This window comes from Cannabis sativa, chromosome X (genome assembly GCF_029168945.1).
Source record: "Cannabis sativa cultivar Pink pepper isolate KNU-18-1 chromosome X, ASM2916894v1, whole genome shotgun sequence".
Taxonomy (NCBI): Eukaryota; Viridiplantae; Streptophyta; class Magnoliopsida; order Rosales; family Cannabaceae; genus Cannabis; species Cannabis sativa.
The window spans coordinates 39,668,784-39,696,178 of NC_083610.1; the positions used below are offsets into that span (position 1 = coordinate 39,668,784).

The window sequence follows — 27,395 nt, forward strand, 5'->3', positions numbered from 1 at the left end:
GAAAAGCCGTCCTGGAGGAGCAGGAAGACTCTTCGGATGATGACGCTCCATCCGTACTTGTTCAGGAGAATGCTCCTGTCAGCGTGCAGAGTACTTAAACTTGCATTTATTTTCTTTGATTTTTACGCCTTCATATATTTATTTTATTTTAAAACTTAATATTCTTAATATCATAAATTAAATGCTCTAACTGTTTAAAAAAATGAGAGAAATACAATACTTAGACTAAGTTATCATGCTACATGCAGAAAGACTTAGACTAAGCCCTGCCTCTCCGATTTCATTAAGGAAGTTTAGTGCTTGTAGAAACTCTTCTGCTTCATAGAGGGTTTGTATTAGAGCATGACATGTGCCAAAGCTCATGGGTATACCCTTCTTTAACATCTCATCTTTCAACCTTAAAGCTTCTTTTATGTCCCCTTCTTTACAATGAGCATCAATTAGTACACAATAGGTTACTTTGTCAAGCTCAATCCCATTAGCTAGCATCTCCTCATATAGATAAAGAATTTTAGATCTATCTCCTATAATGTTGTAACCATTTAGAAGTGATGTAAGGGTTACAACAGTTGGGGTAAGATTCATTACTTGCATCTTTAAGAAAAGTTGTTTCGCTTCCTGCATGTTTTGGGCATTGCAATAATAGATGATCAGAGTCCTATATGTTACATTGTCAGGCAAGATGTGTTTTTCAGACATTTCTTCCAATAAAAGGTTAGCTTCTTCTAGTCTGTTCCTTTTACAGAGTCCATCAATCAATGAGTTGAAAGACATTGTAGAGGCAAAGCCTTTAAGCAACATATCTCGAAAAAGCTCTTGTGCTTCCTCCAATTTTCCTTCTTTGCAGCATCCATCAAGAAGAGCATTGTAAACATAACTATCTGCTGGGACTCCCTTTGATGGCATCTCATGAAATAGTTGGAATGCATCGGCTACATTTCCGAATTTGCAATAACCATCTATCATTGTAGCGTATGTCACACTATTGGGGACCAATCCTTTTTCCTCAATGCTAATGAATAGGTTCTTAGCTTATTCAACATCACCTGCCTTGCATAATCCATTAATCAAAACATTGTACGTCATAATGTTAGGATTTACACCCTTTATGTGCATCTCATCAAGAAGCAGCATAGCCATGTCTACATCACCTTGTTTGTAGAACCTAGTGATGAGAGAGTTGCATATGTACACATCAGGATTCAATCCTTTCTCACAAAGTTCTGATAAGATACTTAGAGCTTCTAGCACTTTCCCATTCCTTGATAGACCATTTATAAGAACCCAATATGTTTGTACAACTGGGAGAATTCCACCAGCTAGCATACGCATCAGTACTAAGTTAGCTTCAGTTAAGTTTCCCTTTTTGTAGTGTCCATCAATTAAGTCTACATAAACTTCATCATTAGACACCAGACCATACGCTAGCATCTCATTAAAATACTTGTCAGCCATCTCCATGTCCCCAACATTAGTATATGCCCTAACAAAAGCTCCAAAAGTAAAAGCATTTGGCTTTAATCCTCTTGCCAACATTTCATCCCAGCAAATCCTAGCTGCTTCCAACTTATTTTCTCTGCACAAACCCATTATTAAAGAATTGTAGCAAAATACATTCGGTAAAATCCCTTGTTCCTTCATCTTATCTAAAAGCCCTCTTGCTTCTTCAAATTTACCTGCCTTTGCTTGGGCTGAAATAAGAGTATTATAGATAACGGAATTTGTTTTCAACCCAAATGAAACCATTTCCTTGAGAAAATCATTAGGTTGATCAAGATTTCGACCACGACATAACCCATTAATTAATATTCTGTATGTTACAATTGTAGGTGCCAAGTTTCTCTTCTTCATCTCATCAAATATTTTAAAAGCATTGACAGTATCACGTTCCCGGAGTAGCCCTCAATCAACGAGGTATAAGTTCTAGAATCTGGTATGCTACCCATTTTAATCATCTCATCAACAATATCTCTAGCCTTGGACATCAAGTCGGCCTTACAAACTCCATTTGGAATAGTGTTGTAATTGATAAGACCTAACCTTATACCATATTTAACCATTTCATCTTTAATCCTACAAGCCTCTTCCACATTACCAATTTTCATAAACCCATCAATTAGTGGATTGTAGGCAATTTCATAAGGCTTCAATCATGCATTAACAATTTCCCTTAACAACTTACTTGCAACTACCAGTTTCCTTTTCCCACAATATCCATTAATAAGGGTTACATAAGTATACTTGTCAGGAACTAAACCCTTTTCAGCCATTGACTTCTTCATTTCAACCGCTTCACCAACAAGCACAGCTCTGCATAAACCACTAATCATCATATTGTATGTAACCCCATTTGGGCTGCAACCATTTTCATCCATTTCCAAGAAGGCCCCTTTAGCCCCATCAACATCACTAGCCCTAAAATAAGCCTCAATAACATTAGAATAAGTAAACACATCAGAGGATATCTTCATCTTCAACATCCCATCATGGACCTTCCAAAACAATCCCATATTGGTAGTCCTCAATAACTCTTTCAGCAATAAATTGCATGAAGGAAAACTAGGCAAGAACTCAACACTTTTCAGACTCAAAAACACATCCACAACTTCATCAAACAAACCCAATTTCATATACCTATCAACCAACATATCAAAATGACAGGTCTAGAGCCAGCACATTCTCTAAAACACCTAGCAACACAGCTCAAAATATCAAAAGGGACTTCCATTGCTTAATCATACGATCGATAATATCACAGGAAGGCAAATAAAAACCTGAGGTGCTAAGGGAAATGGAAAGAAGAGACAACACCTCCAAATCCTGTGAAGTACCCTCTTTGGTTTCAGACCATATAAAAAAGTCAAGGAGGCGTTTCGGCTCAACCAACCTATTATGGCGAATAACAGAGCGAATTAGTTTTGGGTTTAGCTTATTGGGTATGTATGATGAGTCCATAAGGAACTTCCAGTTCTTCTGTGTGAGAATGTTGCAAATTTCTTTAACCGAGCTCTGGGATTGTGTACTGCAATACTTAATGCTTGTGCGAGCATCAACTATAGGGTTGGGCGTGGCGCTTCTGGTTGGAAGCCAGTACAACTTTTTGGGTATGAGTCTCCACATCTTTTCTACTACCACTTGTACAAAGGTAGAATTGAGACTATAAAGGAAGCAAACCAAGGAAGAGAAAACAAAGCTCTTTCATCAATCTCAATCCAAAATATAAAATACAAAATTGCAAAACACACCAATGTTAAACACAAAATATAAAGCTATAATACATGCATATTATCAATATCAATCGATTCAGATTCTGAAAAACAAATGTATCAAGTAAATCTAATGCTTTAAAATTGACTAGCATAGGACTTGAATCTTTGATTTTATCAACAAGTACCCAAACTAAGATTCAAACAAAATTGCAACAAAGTAAATCATATCAAACCCACTTAAAAATTAAATAATAATGATAACTAACACTTACAGAGAGTATATAAGACATGTCTTAGGAAAATAACACAGAAATATATAACATTGAAGAATTTTTAGGCAATTTAGTTAAAAAGTGAAAGGAGAAGAAGAACAGTATTTGTAGAATATAAGAAAAAAGATCTAGACTATTACTTGATTGCAAGATGTTGTGTGTCTTAGGTAGAGTAGGGAGTTTTACCAATTCATCCTATTATGTCAGGTAGACTTAGATATTAACATTACAAAGAAGTTGTCGATCATACTAGGAAAAAAATACAAACTCAGCAAATTACAATATCAAAACGGTAGTAAATGAACAAAACCAAATCATACTATAAATTTAGTATCATAGACTATATTCACTGATTATATAAACTACTGTTTTATTATTAATTCAAAGAATCATTAATATATAGTAACAACTAACAAAAAAAAAAACAGAATATGGAGATCAAACATAAGAATAAATATTGAAACAAAAAAACAAATAAGAATAAATTGAATCAGTATCAAAAATTACTAAATTAGTATCAGTTATTCATAATATCAATATCAAATTTTATTAATATAAAGATACAAATCAGAATATATATGGAGATTGAAATACTCAAGCAAATCAAGAAAAAAGAATAGTAACACTGAATGAGAATAAGGTGAGAAGAGAGAAATAATTTCATTAAAAAAAAAAGCTTGGTCCATGGTTACACTTTACCTCCGGAGCAGAGCAGCGTTTGCTTGAAGTCCACCGGAGCTTGAGAATGGTTGCGTCTGGGAGGGAGAGTCAATCGGACTGGGTTAGGGTTGGCTGTTAAGGGCCGTTTGGTATGCAAGTTTCATTTCATGGGAATAGGTTTAATAGTGTTTGGGGAAGAAAGTAGCATGCCCAAATATGTGTGTAAAGCCCAAATTATTTTACTTTTTTATAAAGGGCTGGGTCAGGCTCGGATTGGGTTGATTGGGTTAATATTTGGGGTTTCTTACACAATTTCTCACTTTTTTCTTTTTTCCTTTGGGGCAGAATTTTTTTTTTAAATATTATATTTTTTAAATAAATATTGTGTATTTTTTATACTGTGTACTGTGTTAAGTTTTCATTGTTGTTTTTTAGTTGTTACACTGTTGTTTTTAATTATTCTGTTTTGTTATTTTGGTTGTTTTATAAAAAGATAATATTTTTGTAAAAATTTGTGTCTGGCAATAAAATTGTAAATTTTTACCTAAAATCCTATATATATTTTTTTTTTTGTTGTAAAAACCCATTAATATTTAGCCTGGTTAAAGACCTATTTTCGGGTCAGGTTGGCAGTCTGATTTGCTCATTTTCGAGTCAAATGTCGAGTTCCATCATATTACTGTCACATTCAATCATTTGTTTGTACACATGCTTAAGGGGAAATTTTATAAATATGAGAATTTAAGTTGTAGTTTACTTTTTTATGGAAAAAAAAGTAATTAGAAAAAATATGGGAATAGAAAATATTTAATGATCAAAATGTGGAAAATCAAATCTTATATAAATAAATTTGAGGAAATTATATTTTATACCCACTTTACTTTACTTGTTTTAATTTTTACCTCTATTTTCATATTCTTTAATATATACCCACTTTTATAGATTACACTCCTTAAGTTAATGTAAATTATATGCTAGACTTAAGTAGAGAGTGAGGGTATATATCACTCAAAAAAGTAGTTATATTTTAATAAAATATAATATGAGGATATTTTTTATTAATGGATAAAAAAAGAGGTATTTTTCAACTTATCCCAATAAATTTACCTTAAAAAAAACTCATAATTTTCTAAACATAACAGAATCTAATCTCTCTCCAAAATTCTCTCCACGAATCACTCCTCAAAGTGACAATCTTCTTCTGCGAATCACTCTCATCAACGATGTCTCTTTCATCTGCACTTATCTCTATGAGATTTGATTTCAAAAAATCATAAAATAATTCTTCTTCTCTTGTTTTTCCACCATTATTAACTGCTACCGATGATGTCGAGTGAAAACGACCATCGACGATCATCTTCTCTAGCTTCGGTGACCTCAGCATTTCCTCCCAATCATGCTCTTCAGTGACAAGAACTTGCAAAACAATGCAAACATGATTGCTTAGACAAGAAAACAGAGCTTGAAGACAAATCGGAATCAAAACTGATTATACTATACAACAAATTTTCAACAATAATTTTCTCAAAAATATCACAAAATCAGGTACACACATTAAATCGTCTCACCAAAATGGTTGGCCGAGGCAAAAAAATAGGTAGATATTTTATGCTTCAGTGGATAACCGAAGCTAAAAGAAAATAATTAGCGTGACGCTAAAAGAGGAACTGAGGAAAAAAGTGTAAAATTTAAAAATTGTCTTTTACATTTTGCTTCAATGGAAAAAAGATGTCGATTTCTTTGGCTTCGGTTGTAAACAGAGGTTAAAAAATTTACAACTAATATCCACCAAAGTAAATAATTTAATTTTTGTAATAACCCCAATTTTTTTAATCAGAGTAATAAACTTGACTCATTTTGAGTGTTTAAAATACCCATTGCAAAACCCTAGCACCGCCACCAAATCTTCTTCTTCTTCTCCATTTCGAACCATAGCTTAAAATCGTCACCTCTCTTCGTTCGCCGATTAATCCTCACATCAATCTATAATCCATAGCTACCTACACTCTTCCACCTCCACTAAGGCCATGGCCATCGTGAGAATCCTCCAGGCTCGTCCTACCACCACCGTTTCACCATCAGCTTTCGATGTCGAAGCTGCTGCTGTTGCTCCAAGGAAAGATTTCGTTGTTCCTTCTCCAGCTAAGTCTGGTAGGAAGATCGAGATGTACTCTCCCGCTTTCTACACCGCTTGTACTGCCAGTGGAATCCTTAGCTGTGGACTCACTCACATGGCTATTACTCATCTTGACCTTGTCAAGTGTAATATGTAGGTACGATTCTCTCAGATCTACTGTCTTAATTTCATTTGATATGTTGTTGATGTTAAAATTATTGCTGGATTAGATTTGTGGTGATTTGTTTTTGGTTTTTGTATCGTGTGAGATCCCAAATGTGTGGAATTATGTAGATGAGTAAGGTTTGGGTGTCAATTTATCGTTTGATGAGATCTGCGATCGATGTTGTTTTCTTGCTATATGAGTTCAATGTATCAATATTTTCTGTATTTTTGTCGATCTTTGTCTATTCTAAAAATATTATCACCGCAATTTGATACGCTTAGAGCATTTTGATCGCAGAGTCTTTTTTCATGTTTGTGTTTTGTCATTCTCAATATTTGAATAATATGAACTGATTTCTAGGTGTTCACTGTTGAATTTATAACACAAACTTTGGTTCATTTTTTTAGAAAAGATTAAATTCTAGCCAATTAACAGAACGTACCCGAAGTGCTACATCTATGGTTTTGCTTCCTCAATCTTTTTATAACAAAAAACTAATGCAAAGATGATCTATAAAATTAGTACTGATTTTACAATTTAAAACAATATAGTGCCTAAATATTTTGAGTGAGTGATGTGTATTTTTGGTGCTTAATGTTGATATGATTACTAATTTTACAATTTTGGAGTAATATAGTGAAAGGGATTATGAGTCTATTTTAGTAATAGAGTTACATAGCACATATATGGGAAATTTTTAAATTAGAATTAAGAGCATGGATGAGTTGCTGATTGTGTTCATTTTCATAATTTAATTTGTCTCTTCGTTTAGTGTTATTCATATTTAAAACCTTTTCAGTGGAATGCTTGAAACATAGAGTAAAGTAGTTGTGATTATATTTATAAATAAATTTAGGTGACTAACCTTAGAATGTTTTAGTTATCATGCATAATTTGGAATTCTAAAGTAAACTTAATTCTGCTTCCCTTTCCTAGAGAAGGAAGGCTCTGAGGGAATAAATTTATTATTATTTTGTGAAATCGTGTGATGGTTTTAGTTGTTTCTGCTCAAAATTGTTTACATGTCTTTTTGCTTGAAATGTTTCTTTTTATGTGTTGGGTCCACCCCTTATTTGTTGGGCTTGGACTCATAAGGGCTAAAGCCCATCTTAATTGAAATAATTAAAAGAAAAAAGGGGAAAGTAGCATGTGGTATCGTGAGCAGAAAGAAAAGGAAAGAAAAAGTGAGGAAAATTAGAGAAAGAAAGCTAAAGAGAGAAAGAGGTTTTGCCATTTTGCATTGAAGATCAAGTGGTTGATTCTCATCATTTTAGCTTAAATTTTGGATGGTGAATCCTTGCAAGGTGCTCTTCAAATCCAACGGTTTCGATTTGGCAATTGCCCTGTCTAAGGTGCTCTTCTACAATACCTACTTGGTGAGAACCAAACTTTTTCTGTTTGTGTATCCATTTTTTGAGATGATGATAATGATGATGATTGTATTAGTAATCCAAGATTGTTTAATCTTGATGTTGTTGTGAGCCTCTAGTTTTACTAGATAAGAACTTTGTAATCCCATTATTGAACTTTGGTGATAGTAGATGATTTGAGCAGACTACGGTCCTGTAATTTTTCCCGCATTGGTTTTCCACGTAAAAATCTTTGTGTCTCACTTTTATGCTTGATTTGTGTATTTTATATTATTTGTGGTGCTTTGGTTGATATTTGATATTGCTTATTGTGCTAATTGATAAGTATCCTATTTTTATCATACAAAGTGGGAAAATATTGTGGTTAATTACAATAGGTTTTCCCGACAAGTAGTATCAGAGCCAAGATTGATTGGTGTTGAATTCTTGTGTGTTGAAAAATGGATGAGTCGGATGGAATGATGAAATTAAACTTATCAAATTATTTCGCTTGGATGCAATTGATGGAAGATTTGCTTTATTGTAAAGGTTTGTACAAACTTATTAAAGGTAGTGAGAAGCAGTCTAAGTTAGATGATGAGGAATGGGAAGCTCAACATAGAAAAGTCATTGCCTACATTGGACAATGGATTAATATAAATCTTCATGAGCATATCTCTAATGAAACCAGAGCTGATGTTGTTTGGAAAAAGCTAAAAAATCTTTTTGCCAAAAGAATGGCTAGTAATAAAATTTCTCTACTTAGAAGAATGCTAAATTTAAAGTACAAGGATGGTGGTAGTATGGTTGAGCATACAAGTCAATTTCAGAGTCTTGCAAACTAGTTAGTTGCCATGAAGATGAATATGGATGATGAGATGCAAGCATCATTACTCCTTAGTTCTTTACTTGACAGTTGGGAAATATTGGTGATGACAATTTCTAATTCTACGCAAAAAGAGACTTTGACTATGGATTTAGTCAAAGATCGTTTGCTTAATTAAGAGGCCAGAAGGAAAGTACAAGGTGAATCTTCTTCTTCATCTGGGGCTCTTGTAATTGAAAAGCATGATAGGCGGGGATGAAGTCAGACTAGAAATCAGCATGGTTCTAGAAAGCATTGTTCTAGAAGAAGATCCAAGTCTTGAAAAGATATCAAGTGTTATCATTGTAGCAAGTCAGGTCGCTTAATAAGAGATTGCAGAATATTAAAAAGAGAGTAGAATCAAGGGAAGAAAATGAGAAAGAGACTAATACAATTTCCAATGAAGGTGATGTTGTCATTGTATGCGATGATGAGTGTGTCCAGGGGCGGAGCCAGGTTCAAATAACAGGGGGGGCCAACTATTAAATTTTTAGATTAAAACTAGACTTCCAAAATACACATGCATAACATCAATATCTTGTATGCTACAAAAATTATCTGCATAAAAGGAAAAAATATTTATAATCAAATTTTAGTAATTTTATTTTTTTTATGTTATGCACATGATGTTTTTATTATAGATTATAACCTAAAAATATCGTCCTATATTATAATAGTTAGAAAAGTTAGAAGTGTAAAAATAAGAGTTGATAACTATAGATTACATTTGAATAACTATATATAGGCTACTTTAAAAGTTCAAAAATACCAATACTAAAATGAGTTATCAAAATTATAAGAATATGTAAAAAAAAAAAAACTAATAATAAAAATATTTATACAAAATCTATATGTTGTCGAGTGAATTTCGCAACACCAAATTATATTGTTTTGTTAATATCAAAGAGAATTTTATGGGTAATGACAAGTGCGAGTATTCAACCTAGAATGGCGAGTACTCGACTGGGAATGGGAAAACAATCAACAAAAACTGGAAAATAACAATAAGACAGAGAATTATAGTGGTTCAGTCAGATTATGATCTGCTTAGTCCACTGTAGCAAGGGATTCGTCGGTGCCATTTCATGGTGGATCACCTCTTTATATACAAAGCAGGTGTCCAATCGGTTACACAAGGATCACATTCATTGTTAATCCATTATTTACATATTAAATTACAATAATTAAACCCAAGCAACGTTAACATTAATAAATGAACGACAGTTATCAAGTCCATCAACGTATGCGTCTTCCTCATCTGCGAGTTGACTGTTCATGCTCCGTTGTTGAGCTCGCAAGGTCATCAGTACGTTTGGAACGTCTGCACCCTTAGGTAATTGCCTCTGGTAAACATCGCGTGTTGAGCTGGCAGAGTCTAGACATGCGAGTCTATATCGGCTTGTCAGGGCTATTGGGTCGTTGGGACCAATATCGCATCATGGAGAGTTGGTCTCTATGCTTCCGCATAAGTATGGAGGAGATATTCGCATATGTCCTGACACATGCGAGTTGGGGTTTCCCCTGCATAATGCGAATTACGGTTATGCGATCTGAATTACATACTAGCAGTATCTCACTAGCTTTATCCTGGGCGAGGTTTAAACATCGAGGAGTCTCTCATGGACATTTCAGCTTTCGTTGGAAATCTGAATACACGTGTCCTTTAAATAGGAGTCTGGTCTCGAGTTTCTAGGTGAGAGAAATCTCACTATAACACATGCCCCTAGTTTCGCGATGTGACAGGTGCGGTCACAGAGGGAAACTATTGCTCGAGAGACAGGTGAAGGGTTGTCACGAGGAGGTGACCTTTTGGTTGTCCCATCGAGGGTTTCAAAAAATGACGGCTATAATTATTACCTTTTATTGCATTTATGGTGCCACGTCACTAAAACTCCTCGGTTTTCGTGTAGGCGTGGCCATTGTTGGCCGTTGGATTGGGCGACCTTAGGCATTCCAGTTGCCACGTGTCGTGATCCCAATTAATGAGGGATATGGGTATTTAAACCCTTTGATACGAATCAAATTCCCTATTTTTCGCTCTTGTTTCTTAACTTCCTCTCTCCCTTACAGAAACTTCAAAACCATTTTCACCTTTTGTTCAGATTTCTACCATTCTTCCAAAGCATCCTTCAATCTCAGAAGTAATCAAGAGTAACCGCAGGAACAACTTGCCAAACTAAAGGTTAGTTTCGTGTTCCATTGTATTTCTTGCTTTTTGTATTTGAGAAAGGGTGTTCTTTCTGGGTTTTGGTATTTTGGGGCTTTTAGAAAATGCATGTTGGTAAGGGATATGTATGAGGTTACATTTTTTGGGTAAAAAACTGGGTAATTTTATGAAAAATGACCTGTAATTTGGAATAACCGCATACTGTGTAACAAACATTTAAATAGACGCTGTTTCATACTTTGAATACTCGCTGGTATTCGGATGCACAGTTCGAATACTCGCACACTGACAGAACTTATTTACCTTTGACTATTTAGCTAGATTTTTGTAGGATTTTATATGCTGTGGGTTGAATTGCGAGAGTATTAATCGCTATTCTAAATGGTGGGTGTGTCTCAGTATTCTAATGGTCATATATGCGATTATATGCCCCTTGAGATACTGAGATACACCCAGCCATTTGCAACATGGGTTAATATTCAAATGAGCGTACTCCTTGGCTGATAGGTAGTCTCGGAACGGTGGGAGTAACTCAGTAATTTCAGGGTCATGCCTGAGAACGCATGCCCCTTGAGTAACTGAGTTTCTCCCAGCCGTTTCTGGAGATATATCACTTGGCCCAGGATGCGCGACTTACTCGCGTTTCAACTCGCATACAAATGGGGTGGTCAGCATTCGTAAGGATGCTGACTATTCTGGCAACTGCGATTCTATAGTTTTAATGCGGGTGAGATCACTTATTTTTGTTTTTCACACATTCATCACGCTGAAAAGATCTTCTATCTTTCAGATGAGCGACTTGTCGGATAGCCAACAGCTCGGCTCAGGAGGCCATGCATTCGATGGCGACGATGACCAGGAGGAAGACAGCTTTCTCCCAACCACGATTTCAGAAGAAGAGGCCGCACCAATAGAGCTAGGCCCGATGTCTTCTGCAGACATCGAAAGAATGGTGCAGGAACTTGCCGAACCTGGGACCATCGACATTCGAGACAGCGAGTCCACGATGTCGGCCCGCGACTACCTTATTCACTCGAGGCATGCTCCTGACGTCGAGGTCAAAGAGATGGACAATGACTGGACGACCCCAGCTCGCGAATCAGGCGAGGATGAAGAAGAGGCGGAAGGGAGTGGGACGGACTTGGTCAATGACACTCAACTGAACGAACCCTTCGTGTGTGAAGATCTGATTTCGAGGGTCACCAAATCAGATTTCACTACCTTTACGAGGTTAAATCTGCTGCGACTTGCGTTTCAGCGACCTAAACCGACCCAGAGGGCGCATCTCCCTTTTACCAACCCTGCAATTATTCCAACAGAGGATGTGGTAGTCTCAATACCCATTCTCCGATGTGGGGTATCGGTCCCCTTCCATCCTTTCATCGCAGCCATTCTTAGGCGGTACGATGTATCGCCATTTCAACTTACTCCAAAGAGTTATCGCACTGCCCTAGCCTTCTATGCGATGTATATGGAGTACGTTCATAGGGCTCCCTCAGTAGAAGAGTTCAGCTATTTCTACGACATAAAAAGTGTAGGTCTTCATAACGGTTTCTACTGCTTTAGCAAATGGGCGACTTCTGAAATCAACGGAGTAGAAGGAATGGTGTCGAACATGAAGGACTGGAAATTGAAGTGGTTCTATGTCTTTAAAGTCCCTGGGATTAGAACTGACTTTAATCGCAGACCTAGTATGTCGCGTGTTTCTTAACTTAGGCATTTTCTAATTTATTTTGAGATTTTATGCTAACTCGCTTTTCCTTGTTCTCGCAGATAGACCAGCTCGACCGGCACTTGACGCGACTCGCAGAGAGACAGCTGAAATCCTTGGGAGCCTTCCAGTACAAGATTGCGACTGGCGACTACTGTGTACCACTGCGAAGCTGCGAGAACACCAGTTGATTCCAGAGAACGCAAGTCTTCAAAGAGAGCCAGTATACAAAGAACCGTCTGAGAGGCAACAAGAGCGGATAGACAAACGCCTCTCCAAGCAAACTTCTCGACCAGTCTCAGGTAATTTATCTCTTGTTATAAACTGATGTCTTGAGTTTTATTTACACTTATCTTTCATTTATCCTCGCAGAGATGACTTTTTTGAAGTCCGCGCCCGTCCTTAAGATCAAGCCGAAGGGTGGAGCAGCGACGACCTCGCCCGTTGTTGCCCAAAAGAGGAAGAGCGATGTGGTGGCTACTCTTGCCGCAGATTCTTCCAAGAAGCTGGCCAAGACCACGCAGGACAAGGGGAAGAAAGTCCTGATCGAGCCAACTGTCCGAGCTCGCGACTTCCTGGCCATGCAGGAGAAGTTCGTGGGCGAGGAGTTCATGTCCAAGGCGGAGAAGATCCCTTCTGAGGAGCTTGTTCCGCGCTCTATGGAGTTGGCTTCGCAGTCGATGACCCTGTTCCTAAAAGCTGCTGTCGCTGGTTTGAAGGAAGCTGACTCGCTGAAGAGGCACAATGCCCAGCTTCAGGAGAACATGAAGAGGCTGAAGCAAGAGGCGGCTAGAAAGGATAAAGAGCTTGAAGAACTTTTCAAGGCTAAGGAGCAGGCTAAGCTCGAGGCCAAGAACTCGCGGGCGAAGATCGAGGAGATGACTCGCGACTTGGAGGCTGAGAAAGAGAATGGGAAGAAACAATATGATCAGGCAGTTTCTGATTATATTTACACCACTCTTTCCAAAGTCCCAGACTTCGACTTCTCGATCCTCGGAGCAGAAGCCGCTGAGATGGCCGAGGCTTTTCGCGCTATGTCGCCCACTCAAACCCAAGGTGGTGGAGGGAACCTTCCTGAAGAGGTCGAGGGTGCGGATGCTGAGGAAGACGAGAATGAGGTCGTCAGCAAAGTCGCGGATGAGACTGCTCCTGTTGTTCCAGACGCTTGACTTTCCTTTATTTTAAAACTGTTATGCTTTTTAGTTTTACTTTTTTAGTTTTTATGCGGTACAGGGGTACTCGCACTTTGTACTTAGACAAATTTGCTTTTTACTTTGGACAAATTTATATCCTCGCGGGGATAATTATCCTTTAACATTTTCGCAGTACACGGGTACTCGCGTTTTTAAGATATATATATATATGTCTGCGACTTTAATTACAGCCTGGTGTAATAAGTAGAAATATTTACAAGTCTTTTGAAAAATTTTTGAAAATTTAACAATCATGAATCAATTTCCTTTATATAATCAGTAGTACATTTCGGCATGAATCAATTTCCTTTATATAATCAGTAGTACATTCCGGCATATATACCCCCCTATACTTAGGATTTTTTATGAAAAATATCTAAGTATAAGTACAAGAGTGAACATAGTTTAACAATGCGAGTACTATTGATAATATAATTTTAAACTCTCGCCATTCCAAGCTCGTGGAATCGCAGTTCCATCGAGTGTTGCGAGTCTGTACGTGGCATCACTAATTTTTTCTGCGATGAGATATGGTCCCTCCCAATTATCCCCAAAGGCCCCATGTGATGGGTTTTTGGTATTTGGCATTACCCTTCTAAGGACCAAGTCTCCTGCTCGTAGGACTTTTACTTTCACCTTGGAGTTAAAGTATCTTGCAGTTCGCTGCTGGTAAGCCGCATTTTTTAAGTGCGCTTGGTCACACTTTTCCTCCAGAAGATCGAGGCAGAAAAGCTGTTTCTCGTTGTTCTGCGAGATGTTGAAAACATCTCTGCGTAGGGAACCTGCCCCAATCTCAACTGGCAACATGGCCTCGCACCCGTAAGAAAGTGAGAAGGGTGTTTCGCCAGTTGTAGATCGAGGAGTTGTATTATAAGACCATAGGACTTGCGGTAACTCGTCTGACCAAGCCCCTTTGCGATCTTCTAGTTTCCCTTTAATGGTGTGCTTGACTATTTTATTAACAGCTTCAGTCTGTCCATTGCTCTGCGGGTAAGCAACCGCGGAGAATGCCTTCTTGATTCCTAAATCGTCGCATAGTTGTCGCATCTCTTTGCAATCAAACTGTCTTCCATTGTCTGAGATGAGTTTGTATGGGATGCCAAAGCGACAAATGATGGAGGTATAGACAAACTCGTGCAATTTTGTTGCTGTGATGGTTGCGAGTGCTTTGGCTTCGGCCCACTTCGTGAAGTAATCTACTGCGACTACCACATATTTGACTCCACCTTTTCCTTTAGGTAACTCGCCGATTAGGTCAATCCCCCATATTGCAAAGGGCCATGGACTTGTGATAGAATAGAGGTTACTTGGAGGTTGGTGGGTATATGTGGCTATTCGTTGACATCTGTCACACTTCTTCGCAAACGCGAGAGAATCTTGTCGCAACGTTGGCCAGTAATACCCTTGCCGCATGATTTATAATGCAAGGGAGTTACCTCTGGTATGATTGCCACAAATCCCCTCGTGTACCTCACAAAGTATGTAACCACAATCCTCTCCGCTGATATATTTGAGAAGAGGTTGACTAAAACTTCTGCGATACAACCTTTGGTCATATATTACATAACGGGCGGCTCGCTGTCACAACTTTCTTGCTTCTATTTTATCATCAGGCAAGAGCCCTTTTTCCAGATATGCGAGGATAGGAGTCATCCAGGTAATCTCCTGAACAGTATCTATTTCCATGATCACTTCTTGATTTATAGTTGGATGAGTTAATACGTCTACCGGAATCACATCGAGCAATTCGGCTTCTCTAGTTGAGGCCAAACGGGCCAATGCGTCTGCGTGTGAATTTTGAGCACGCGGTACTCGAGACACGACTATTTTTTTGAACTTCTACATTATTTCGCAGACAATGGCTAAGTATTTAACCAATCTCCCGCCTCTTGCCAGATATTCTCCATTTACCTGGCATACCACGATTTGGGAGTCGCTAAATGCCTGAAGATACTCGACTTTCATCTCGAGAGCGAGTTTCAATCCTACGATTAAAGCTTCATACTCGGCTTCATTGTTAGATGCAGAAAATTTAAAACGTAAAGCAGCATGTACCTTGAAATTATTGGGACTGATTAACAAGATCCCACTACCAGAACCTTCGCTATTTGAGGCTCCATCGACGTACAATGTCCACGTCTCTTTGTTTGCTATAGCAATGTCGCTTCTGTCTTTTATGAGCGCTACCTCGGTGCTGGGGAATTCAAGTATAAAATTTGCCAAGGCTTGCCCCTTGATCCCAGTTCTTGGTTTATACTTGATGTCGAACTGACTCAACTCCATTGCCCATTTTAACAATCTCCCTGATGCTTCTGGTTTCGCTAGAACTTGTCTTAAGGGGTAGTTCGTCAAAACTTCAATAATGTGAGCCTAGAAATAAGGTCGCAATTTACGTGATGATATTATCAAGGCGAATGCCAACTTCTCCATTTGGGGATAACGCGTCTCGGCATCCAGTAATCGCTTACTGACATAATACACCGGGTATTGGCGTCCTTGGTCCTCGCGTATTAGTACCGAACTAATCGCATATTCTGAAACTGCTAAATAGATGGATAGGACCTCACCGGTCAATGGCTTTGACAAGATCGGAGGTTGCCCCAAGTGTATTTTTAAAGCTTAAAAGGCCTGCTCGCACCTTTCAGTCCAATGGAACCTTTTGTTGCCTTTCAAAATCTGAAAAAACTCCTTGCACTTATCAAAAGATCTGGATATAAAGCGGTTTAAAGTTGCGACTTTACCTCTGAGGCTTTGAACCTCCTTTGGCTTGGTTGGTGATGGCATTTCCACCAATGCCCTGATCTTCGCGGGATCGGCTTCTATTCCTCACTGATTAACCATGAACCCAAGGAATTTCTCAGAGCCAACTCCAAAGACGCATTTCAGAGGGTTTAAGCGCATCTTATACCGTCGTAATATATCAAACATGGTCTGTAAGTGGGCAATATGATTCTTCGCATGTTGAGATTTTACGAGCATTGTTGGGAATTATTTTACCAGGATCTTAGATCTACTCACAAGTATGTTTATTAACATCCTAAATATGAACTTTCTAAAACGATAAAATAAACACATATAAAGTTAAGAAAACCTTACATTGATGCAGCGGAATAAATGTCTCCTTCCACTCAGATCTCTAACCCTTGATTCCTTCTGTAGCAGAGTATAATCAAGATCTGAGCCCGAATCTCCTTCTTCTTCAAGCTTTGATCCTTCACAGTCTTCCAATCTATGATTGAGTTACTGCTTGCTGTGTGTGGGCACTTACTCTTTCACTAGGGTCACGAAAAAGATGAAGGAAAAGAGGGAGAGAGGTTTCGGCCAAGGTAGAGAGTGAGGAAGGCTCAGTTTTCTGAAGAGAGAAATTTCTGTCAGAAAGGCTTATTGAAAACTTGTGTTTTGACTGAGCCATCACTTTCTATTTATAGGCAACTTACTAGGTTTAAGTTTAGAATTATTTGGCATTAAGATAATAAAAATAATAATTTGAAAAAGCCTTATAAGTGGCCGGCCATAGGTGTTGTAATGGGCCCCACTTAATTTTGCAATTTTATCAAATTTTATCTCTATTTTCTCAAAAATGCCAATTTTCCAATTCTAACCTTTTAAATGCCAAAACTAATTATTTAATAATTAAAATACATTATTAAATAATATTGTCATTTAATTTAATTATTAATTAGACATATAAAGTCTATTAATAAATAAATAAACCTAGAAAACTCTTTTCCTTACAATTTCACCCCTGCTTAGTGAAAATTCATAAAATCAGACATAGTCTAACTTTAGAATTATAATTGATCAATCACGAATCAATTAATGAGTCTTACAAGCAGAATGTTCTCAACTAGAATGGGGACCATGGATCTATATGCTGAGCTTCCAATAAGTGAACCAAATTTACCAAGTAAATTCCTACTTATTAATTCTTCGTTGAATCCACTCTTAGAACTTAGAATTGCACTCTCAGACTTATATAGAGCATATTGTATGTTTCACGATACCAATATACTATCTCATTTAACCATTGTTATAATCTTATTGTGATTTAAAGATCCTCTATATAGATGATTTACATCGAGATGGGATTTCTTTACCGTTCTCACCCCTCAATGTATTTTGCCCCTTAAAACACTTAGCTACCTGTAAATGGTGTTTAGTGATCTAATAATTAGTCAGTTAAACAAGAGCTCATCCATTTACTTCTATTTGCTAAGCTCGAAGGGAATCATCACTTAACTTCTATACACCAGTAGAAGCTATAGATTCCATATTTATGTTCAGCACTCCCACTCAATCATACTATCATGTTCCCAAAATATACATATCACCCTGACCCAAAAGTAGGCTTAACTAATAAATCAAAGAACATGAATAGCACTCCTGAGTTGAGCCCAAGCATATCAGGATTTAGATTCTTTTCAATCTTAAGATCAACTACTGATATTGACTTGGAAAGATATGTATAACGGTAAGTTTGTAATATCTTAACTTAGTTGCAATATCGGTCCAGTCCAATGTATACTCCATACATTCGAAACTAGTATACTTTACTAATGTCCTGGAAAGAACATAACACTTACTCCAAGTGTAAGTACACATCATCGCTGATTATCACATTAGTGTAAATCCAATAACACTGATGAAACAGGGACCAAAACTTTTGATTCATATGATCACAATCACATTCCACTGTGTTGACGATACTGTAATTGTGAATAAACATATGATCTGGATTTAACTGATTTTGTGTGTATGAATGTAATAAACATATTAAACATATTAAACCATCAGCATGTAAAATTCATGCAAACATAAATCACTTCAAATTTCTTATATTGATAACTAATCAGATTGTAAAGAGTTTTATTTAGGGCATAAAACCTAACAAGCATATCATCAACATATACCTCCATGGTTTTTCCAATGAGATCTGCGAACATCATGTTCACTAGCCTTTGATAAGTCGCACCTGCGTTGATTAACCAAAAGGCATGACTTTGTAACAGTATAGTCCTTGATCAGTAATGAACGAGGTATGCTCCTGGTCTGGTTCATACATCGGGATTTGATTATATCCCGAGTATGCGTCCATGAAACTGAAGAGTTCGTGACCTGCAGTGGCGTCAACAAGCTGGTCAATGCTAGGAAGGGGAAAGTTGTCTTTGGGACAGGCTTTGTTTAGATCTGTAAAGTCAACACATTTGCGCCATGAGCCATTAGGCTTTGGCACGAGTGCGGGGTTCGCTAACCAGTTGGGGTAAAACGACTCCCGTATAAAGCCGCAGGCAAGGAGGGGATCGACTTCTTCTTTTAGCGCTTGGTACCTCGCAGGGTCCATTTTGCGGCGCTTTTGTCGGACACCTCGCACCTCGGGGTCAATGTTCAAGCGATGACACATGACTTGCGGAGATATCCCGACCATATCTGAGTGTTTCCATGCAAAAACATCAAGATTTTGCTTTAAAAAGGTCGTTAATTGTTCTCGCAGCTGAAAATTTAATTTAGAACCAATTTTTAAAACTTTATTATTATCTACAGGATCTATAGGTACCTCAATTGTGTCTTCCGCGGCTTGGGCTGCGGCGGTGTGATCGAGGATTCTTGGATCCAAGTCTGGTTCATCTATATGTGGCACCTCCTCGATTCTGAGGATCTCCTGGCGAGGAGGTGGTGCCTCCAAAAAGTAGATAACATTTACCGTCCTTTTCTCTGCGAGTTTAACTGCTGCGTTGTAGCATTCTCGCGATTCTACTTGGACTCCCCGCACAGAACCTATTCCAGCGGGAGTGGGGAACTTCATTGTCAGATGATAGATCGAGGTTATGATCTTCATTTATTTCAGGATTGGTCGACCAATTACGGCGTTATACGCTGAGTACTGGTCGATTACTGCGAAATCTGCCATTGATTTGGCTGTCACGGGGGCAGTTCCCAAAGTGATTAGGAGTTTGATCATTCCTTTTATCGTTATGACGTCTCCCGAAAAACCATAAATGCTCGATGTCATAGGTCGCAGATCCTTCTCCTGCAACCCCATTTGTTTGAATGCTTGGAAATTCAGCAGATTCACTGAACTCCCATTGTCGACAAGTATGCGATGGACATTATCCCCGCCGATATTGGCTACTATCACTAGTGCATCGGAATGAGGGTGATGGACCCATCTCGCATCACTCTCCATAAAGGTGATGTCGTCGCATTCTTTCTTAAACAGCTTCTCGGGCCGCTCACTAAGGTTATTCACATTTGTAAGCGGCTTCTCTCTGGCTTCTCTGGCATATCGCTCTTGTGACTTGCGAGAGTCCCCTGCGATATGAGGTCCTCCAATTATAGTTAGGATGTTGCGAGGTGTTCTGGAGCCACTCGCATTCTGGTTTTCTCCTTTGTCATCCGCTTGGGGACGACTTTCCTCGCTCTTCTTATACTTGTCGAATTTCCCTCTCCGGATTAGCTCCTCGATTTCATCCTGCAAGACCCAACATTCTAAGGTAGTGTGACCAATATCCTTGTGGTACTTACAGAATTTTTTAGGGTCTCTCCTGTCGCGATTTCCCCTGATGGGGGGCGGCTTCTTGAAGACTCCGTTTCTTTCCTCGATTGCGGAGATATGGTCTCGAGGGACTGCGAGTTCAGTATAGTTGACGAAGCGAGGCCCACCTTTCCTTTTCGGCGAGGATTCCTTCTTTGGAGGAGACTTGGCCAACTTCGGACTTCGCTGTCTTCGCGGGCTGCGTCTTCGCGGGCTTCGGCCCCTGGAGTTCTTCCCTCGTGGACTGCGAGATCGTGACCGCGGTATGGGAGACCAGCGCTTGTCCTTTCCCTTCTCTAACTCCGCTAGAGAATTCTCGATTCTTTTGTGAGGTTTGGCCATGGCGAAGAATTCAACTAAGGATTCGGGCCTTCGAGCCTGTAACTTCTTCCAAAAGTCGGTCCTCGGCAAGATACCTGTTATCATCATGCAAACAAGCAAAGACTCGGGAGCCTTCTCGACCTTTGTTACTTCTGCATTAAAGCGTTTAAAATAGTCTTGTAAAGACTCACCAGGTTCTTGTTTGATGTTGGCCAAAGTCGTATAAGGTGGCATATACGTCATTGTGGCCTAGAAATGTGTGAGGAATAAGTCGACGAAGGTTTCCCACGTCGATATCGATGCCTCGGGTAATTGGGTGAACCAATCATGGGCATTTTCCTAGAGTGTTGCCGCAAGAATGTGGCACTTTGCGAGCTGCGGTACCTGATCCACTTCCATTATAGTATTAAATTTTTCAAGATAATCTATCGGGTTAGAAGTACCTTTATATTTGAGGGATTCGGATAGACGAAACCCTTTTGGAAGTTGAGCCTGTCGCACTTCTATAGTGAAAGGCGAGGTACCATGCAACTTATATATAGGCTTTCGTTGCTGCTCGAGCATTTTCAAAGCATGCAGAGGCATGCTTTGGTCAATCCCTCCAGCCGCAGGAGCCGGTGCTGCTACAACTGCGGGACTCGCAACCACTGCGGCAAGATTTGCTAGGACATTAATCCCAGTGGTCGCGATCGGCGCGGTAGGCGGGTTATTATAAGTATTGGCACCCTGATCGTCCGCATGGGGATCACGGAGTGTCTCAGTATTATGTGGGACGCGAGAGCGTGCCCTGAAAACTGCGTTGAGATGATCACGCAGATCACCTCGGTGTACCTGATAATGTCCTCCCTGTTGTGTATGTACAGAGTCGGACCTTGTGTACCTGCTTGGAGTGCGACCATGCGATGACGAAGAGGCTGACTGTGCATCGTTGTCTCTTGATGGTCGACTGCGAGGATTACGGCGTTCAAGATCTTCATCAACTTGTGTGCTTTGGTTTGGATACCTTGCGGATTGATCCCTCGACGTTGGTTCAGGTCCAGACCTTCAGGGTTGGTTCTCTGTTCCCTGCGTACACGGTTAGTATGACGTCTAGAAGTCGTTACTTGAGGGTTATCGGTGCGAATAGCAGGAACTCGAGGAGGGCGTTGGGCTCAGTTTTGTCCATCTACTTCATCCTGTAGTGCACGCAGTTGATCCTGAATCGTAGCATACTGATCAGTGGTGAGCTGGATCATTCCCTCGGATACCACCGCCGGAGTGACGGGGGAAAATGCATAGTCGCTGGTCGCGTGGATGTGTCCCCGACTTGAGGGTCAGTCGTTTCTGGGAATAGGTTGAGAGGTCTGATATTGCTTCTCCCTACTCCGCCGTTAATGACGTCCACAGGTGGCGCTCCAGCTCCAGATAATGGTACGTTCATCATCCCAATGTTGATGAACCCGTTGTTAGCTCCTCCGTTGGCGTGATTTCCAGCCATGATGATATTGTTCTTTGAAATGAATGAAATCTTAGTCGATTTCCCACAGACGGCGCCAAATGTTGTCGAGTGAATATCGCAACACCAAATTATATTGTTTTGTTAATATCAAAGAGAATTTTATGGGTAATGACAAGTGCGAGTATTCAACCTAGAATGGCGAGTACTCGACTGGGAATGGGAAAACAATCAACAAAAACTGGAAAATAACAATAAGACAGAGAATTATAGTGGTTCAGTCAGATTATGATCTGCTTAGTCCACTGTAGCAAGGGATTCGTCGGTGCCATTTCATGGTGGATCACCTCTTTATATACAAAGCAGGTGTCCAATCGGTTACACAAGGATCACATTCATTGTTAATCCATTATTTACATATTAAATTACAATAATTAAACCCAAGCAACGTTAACATTAATAAATGAACGACAGTTATCAAGTCCATCAACGTATGCGTCTTCCTCATCTGCGAGTTGACTGTTCATGCTCCGTTGTTGAGCTCGCAAGGTCATCAGTACGTTTGGAACGTCTGCACCCTTAGGTAATTGCCTCTGGTAAACATCGCGTGTTGAGCTGGCAGAGTCTAGACATGCGAGTCTATATCGGCTTGTCAGGGCTATTGGGTCGTTGGGACCAATATCGCATCATGGAGAGTTGGTCTCTATGCTTCCGCATAAGTATGGAGGAGATATTCGCATATGTCCTGACACATGCGAGTTGGGGTTTCCCCTGCATAATGCGAATTACGGTTATGCGATCTGAATTACATACTAGCAGTATCTCACTGGCTTTATCCTGGGCGAGGTTTAAACATCGAGGAGTCTCTCATGGACATTTCAGCTTTCGTTGGAAATCTGAATACACGTGTCCTTTAAATAGGAGTCTGGTCTCGAGTTTCTAGGTGAGAGAAATCTCACTATAACACTATATATTGTTAATATTAATATATGTAAATAAAAAATAGAAAATGTAATTTATTTAATTAGTGTTGTTTTCACTTTTTTATGTGTTTGAATAAATTACTCTCTCTCTCTCTACAAACTTTAAAATTATATATAAAAATAAAGGTTTTAGGAGAAGTGTGGCGGGCCAGGGCCTCCTTAGATGTATATGTACATCCGCCTCTGGGTGTGTCATTCTTGCAACCCAAGATTGTAGTTATGTGATTGATTTTGGTGCTTCATTCCATGTTACTGCTCGTAAAGATTTCTTCACTTCTTACACTATTGGTGACTTTGGCAATGTTAGAATGGGAAACAGTGGTGCATCGAAGATTGTGGGTATTGAAGATATTTGCTTGGAAACTAATGTTGGCAGTGAATTAGTTCTCAAAGATGTTAGGCATGTTCCAGACATTCGCCTTAACTTGATATCTACTAGAAGACTTGATGAGTTGATGATAAGGGGTTTATAAACTGGTTTAGTAAAAATAAATGGAAGCTCACCCATGGTTCTCTTGTAGTGGTGAGAGGAAAGAAAGTGAGTACTCTCTATGTCATGGAAGCTAAGCTACACAAATGTAACGTCCCCGCTTCAAGCCTCCATTGGGTCCTTACACCCACGAAATGAATGGCTCTTATACACGAGTACGTTACTCTGGCTGCTTCATGGGCTGATGACTGACCCTACAGACCAACACGAGTGGTTTTAGCGTGCTTTGTCCTCACTTGCACGCTTCCCAAGAGGTCACCCATCCTAAAATTGCTCCAGGTTAAGCACGCTTAACTGTGGAGTTCTTTCGTGATGGGCTACCGAAAAACAAGATGCACCTTGTTGATATAGGTAGTACCAATCAATCCATTTAAGCTCTCTTCAACTATGTAGTCCCATACCTACACAGTCTCTGAATCATCCCACTTGACCTTCCCCAGGCGATGTGGGATTGCACAGCTTACCGGGTATTTCCCTTTATGGATCACGGGACTACTGACTGTCACAATCACCCCCCCCTTACGGGGTCCGACGTCCTCGTCGACCACACTTCTGACTGGGTCAAGGCTCTGATACCATTTGTAACGACTCCGCTTCAAGCTTCCATTGGGTCCTTACACCCACGGAATGAATGGCTATTATACACGAGTTTGTCACTCTAGCTGCTTCATGGACTGACGACTGGCCCTACAGACCAACATGAGTGTTTCCAGCGTGTTTTTTCCTCACTCGCACGCTTGCTAGGAAAACTTCCTAGGAGGTCACCCATCCAGAAATTGCCCCAGGTCAAGCACGCTTAACTATGGAGTTCTTTCATGATGGGCTACCGAAAAACAAGATGCACCTTGTTGATATAGGTAGTACCAATCAATCCATTTAAGCTCTCTTCAACCGTGTAGTCCCATACCTACACAGTCTCAGAATCATCCCACTTGACCTTCCCCAGGTAATGTGGGATTGCACAACTTACCCGGTATTTCCCCTTACGGATCACGGGACTACTGACTGTCACAACAAAGAAGAGATTAATGCAGTTCAGAACGATGGAAACATTGATGTCTGTACTAAGCAAACTAGAACTCTTGGAGGTGCAGTTTATTTTGTTACTTTTATTGATGACCATTCTAGAAAAGTTTGGGTTTTTGCCTTGAAATCTAAAGACTGAGTGCTCGATGCTTTCAAAGAACTTCATGCAAAAATTGAAAGAGAATCTGGAAGAAAGTTGAAGTGTATTCGTGCAGATAATGGTGGCAAGTATAGGGGTCCATTTGAATACTATTGTAGACTCCATGGAATCAAGCTTGAGAAAATTGTATAAGAGTTTTTCATAATAGCAAGTTCAATTAATATACTATCATAAATATTTAAAAAAATTTAATTAATTAAAATTAATCTCAAGATTGAAAAAAACATTATAGAAAACTGAATCTTGTGAAAACTTGAACTAATAGTGGATTTGGATTGAGCATGTCATCGTCGGAGTTGTGTAAACCAAAGAAACAACTGCCACACTGAACAATTTACTTTGTCAAAATATATATACTGGTCAATAATATATCGATCCTTTAATATAGGAATCCAACGAGCTTCTCTATCAGACTGTTGTCTCCCTATCGACTAGACGACGACTCGCCCTTAAGGGAAATACCTCTCTGTATAATCTTAATGTACCGATGAGATACAATCTTATGATAACCTGTCTTGCTACATATTACAATTTTGATTGCACGTCATACATTCCAAAATTTGGAATAATAATTATATTATGCAATTGTTAATCTTAAAATATAAGGCTAGCAATTTGATCATTCAGTACGTCTGAAACATCTCATAGTTATCCAAAGTTATCATATACTGTCCAATTTGAATAATATCAATAGTAATCGAGATCATTTAGATTTTTTTTAGTGCAAAATATTTTATCTATTTATTATGCATGTTTTTCTTTTACAAAGAGCCATAACTTTTCATTTGAATGTTATTTATTAATGCATGTGTTATTTTATTGTTCACTATTACAATTCATGCAATACAATAAATTAACAATGAAAAATATAAGACTTCCCACCATAATAATTACAACCTTAATATTTTTATAGTATAATTGTTCCATACATTATTGTTTAAAATAAAATTTTTAAACTATTAAATTAATTTAAAAGTTAAATTAATAATGAATAAAATAAAATAAATCATGTCTTTACAAAGGTAGCAATTAGATTGTTTAAAGTACGTTTGAAGCACCTCATAATTATTTAAAGTTGTCATAGACTATCAAATTTTAATGAGATCGACTATAAATCAAGATCGTTCAGTTATTTTTTTAGTGTAAAATTTTTCATCTCTTTGTAATGTATTTTTTTATTTTAAAAAAATTATTATTCAATTTTCAATTATTATTATTATTATTATTATTATTATTATTATTATTATTATTATTATTATTACATATGTTATTTTGTTGCTCACCATTATATTTTATGTAATATAACTATTAATATATATTAACAAATAAAAATTTAAAACTTTTCACCACAATAATTATAAACTTTACAATTTTTATAGTATAAAAATTGTTCCATATTAGTAAATATTAAAGAAATTTAAATTATTATTTAAAAAAAATAAAGAAATTAAAGTTATTAAACTAATTCAAAAGCTTAAACTAAAAAAAAAACATGTCTTTTGAAATGATTGAACTCATGTCATTGTAGTTGATGTAATATTATAAGATAATTTTACCTCTTACACCATAAATATTATTGGTTGCATTTATTATTGTAAAATTAAATAACTTGAATATTTTGTACTTTTCTAGCTACAATTATTGTGTTAAATAGAAAATAAAATTAATTGAAAATAAATATATAAATTATAAATTATAAAAGTAATTAATTGAAAATTATAATAGTCATAAAGTAAACAAGTAAAAAAATTATAGGTTTGAAGTTCGGTGTGTAGTTTTGTTAGTTAGAGCTAATTAATAATATTTGAAATTAATTATAAATAAAAAATTATTAATTATGTTTAAATTTTGAAGAATTAATTTGAGCAATTTGATTAAATCAATGACTATAATATACTATACCTAATAAGTAAAAACTACACCTATTGTATTAGCTCCCATAATTATATATATGGAAGAGGTTTCAATGGTTACATTTTTATTGTAACCATCATGGTTACATTTTTTTAAGCCATTGGATTACTATTAAATGGTTGTGATTAATTTGAAAATTAAATAAAAATAAATAATAAATAACTTGTAATCCGAAAGTAACCTAATAATTTATTTCTTTATAAAACTTTAATTAAGATTAATTATATTTTAAAATTAAATTATTTATAATTATTAATTAATTTTTTGCAATTTATTACTATATAAGGATCTTTTAGCAATTTATTTTTTTGCACTTAAATTATTTAAAATTTTATAGAAATTTTTTTTATAATATAAAATTATACACGTATCATTTTATAATTTAAATTGTATTATACTTGTAATCTTAATTATTTAATTTTTTTTATTTAAATATTTAAAAAGTAAAAAGTGAAATAAGTTGAAGGATTTTTTAGAAAAAAATGGCTACACTTGTTATCGATTGACTAGCTTGAGGCCTCATACTTAGTTCATCTAATTGTAACAAAATAATTAAATATCATTTAAAAATAATTAATTATTTAAAAATTTATTATAAGAAGAGAATTTTAATTTATGTAAAAAGAAGTTTAATTTTTGTAAAAAATAAATTTTATTGTAAATATTATAATTCAATGGCTTAATTATTAAAATAATTAGAGTAAGGTTGTAAATATAAATATTAATTGTTAAAAGAGGTCTTGTTAAATATTTAATAAATAATTTTAAGAAAATAGTTAATTATAATTAATTAATTCTAAAAAAAGAATGTCTACCTATTAGTAAC

At 37.5% G+C, this 27,395-nt stretch overlaps 1 pseudogene; it reads right to left on the reverse strand.

The window, feature by feature from the left end:
- Positions 1-225: 225 nt before the first annotated feature.
- Positions 226-3,288, reverse strand: LOC115720267 (pentatricopeptide repeat-containing protein At5g61990, mitochondrial-like; annotated as a pseudogene).
- Positions 3,289-27,395: the final 24,107 nt, after the last annotated feature.